The sequence below is a fragment of the Sinocyclocheilus rhinocerous genome, unplaced genomic scaffold (assembly GCF_001515625.1).
Source record: "Sinocyclocheilus rhinocerous isolate Xijiao unplaced genomic scaffold, SAMN03320098_v1.1 scaffold736, whole genome shotgun sequence".
Classification (NCBI taxonomy): Eukaryota; Metazoa; Chordata; class Actinopteri; order Cypriniformes; family Cyprinidae; genus Sinocyclocheilus; species Sinocyclocheilus rhinocerous.
In genome coordinates, this window is record NW_015631744.1 from 494,297 (window position 1) to 495,815 (window position 1,519).

Sequence of the window (1,519 nt, forward strand, 5' to 3'; positions counted from 1 at the left end):
CGGATAGATAGATGGATAGACGGATAGATGGATAGATAGATGGATAGATGGATAGATAGATAGATAGATGGATAGATAGATGGATAGATAGATGGATAGATAGATGGATAGATAGATGGATAGATAGATGGATAGATAGATAGATAGATAGATAGATAGATAGAGGACATCATGAAAAACCCAGAAATGTTCCAGTTAGCAACCCTGTAATACATTTTATTGATTGATAATATAATGAGTTATACTGCTGAAAACACAACACACATCAATCATTTTCAGGTACAAGCTCAAAGTATTTGTAATTTGTATACAGTGTAATGACACTCAACACCTGGGCGAATTTCTGTCAATTTATACATAGAAACGGTGACATTTTCATCTCTTTTGGACATTCTGCTGTTATAAGAATAAGAATGTAAACATCTCTCTGAACAGATATACATGCAGCATCTGTCTCATAGCAGCATGCTGTCACACTGTTTGTGGTCAATATAAACTATTAAACAATCATGAAGCACAAAACAAAAAAACTGTAAACAAACCAATGTTTTGACCAACATTCTATAAATTGTATGCAATCACATATACAGTAAAACATGATAACACCGTGTTATTTTGAGAAGCTGCCCTAAAAACATTGTTTAACAGTAATATAATGCAAATAGCGATAGATGCTTTACACCAAGTGAAAATAGCAGCATTTTTTAGTGATATCCTAAGTGAAAATAGCGATAGATTCTATTTAAACTCTGTAAAAATAGCAGCAGTTTCTTTGCAATAAGTGTAAATGAGCTAGCAATTAGATGCTGTTTATACTTATTGCAAATAGTGGCAGATATTTGCACCTCAGTATTGTAGTACTGTATATAAAACTGTATGCACTAATAACATATTGAGTGTAAATTACCATTTTTATTAAAATTATTAAATGGATGCTGCCTTATTGGGACAATAAAGCCCTCCCCCTCCCCTAACCGTACCTATAAACACTTTATTATTTAATACCCATGAGGCACTTTATTTTACGGTGACAGCATAAAGGGTCAGTTTTAAGACTCTTAAGTAAAAGTAAAAGTTAAATATTCTGTGACACAAGATAATTTATAATTGGCACCTTAACATGAGAAATGCTAGTAATAAAGGTTTCAGTCATCACTGAGATCTTCTGCAGATTGCACTGAAGGGCTGTTACTCAGTTAACTGCTGAGTCTTTAGCTATACGTGGTGTTTTTTGGTACAGCTGAGCAGTTCATTGTGACTGTTTATATTTTTCATATTTGTACAAGGTGTTGGATATATATGAGCAGTGTTGGGAGTAACGCGTTACAAAAGTAATAATATTACAGTGGTATATTACGTTTTGCTGTAACGCAGTAATATAACGCATTACTAATAAAATTTGGGTAATATTATTACTTGTTACAATCTCAGTAACGCAAGTTACAACAACATTTTAACTCTAAATTAAGTGGTGAATTTACTAACACCGCAAAACAGCACCAGAGAAAAAATTCCGCGG

The 1,519-nt window shown here is 33.0% G+C and overlaps 1 protein-coding gene across 1 annotated transcript in view; it reads right to left on the reverse strand.

The window, feature by feature from the left end:
* Nucleotides 1–1,273: 1,273 nt before the first annotated feature.
* Nucleotides 1,274–1,519, reverse strand: part of LOC107741971 (ubiquitin) — a 3,647-nt gene continuing 3,401 nt past the window's right edge. The window contains exon 4 of the mRNA XM_016554797.1: nucleotides 1,274–1,299. The gene's annotated coding sequence lies outside the window, so the exon portion shown is untranslated. The remainder of the gene's footprint in view (nucleotides 1,300–1,519) is intronic.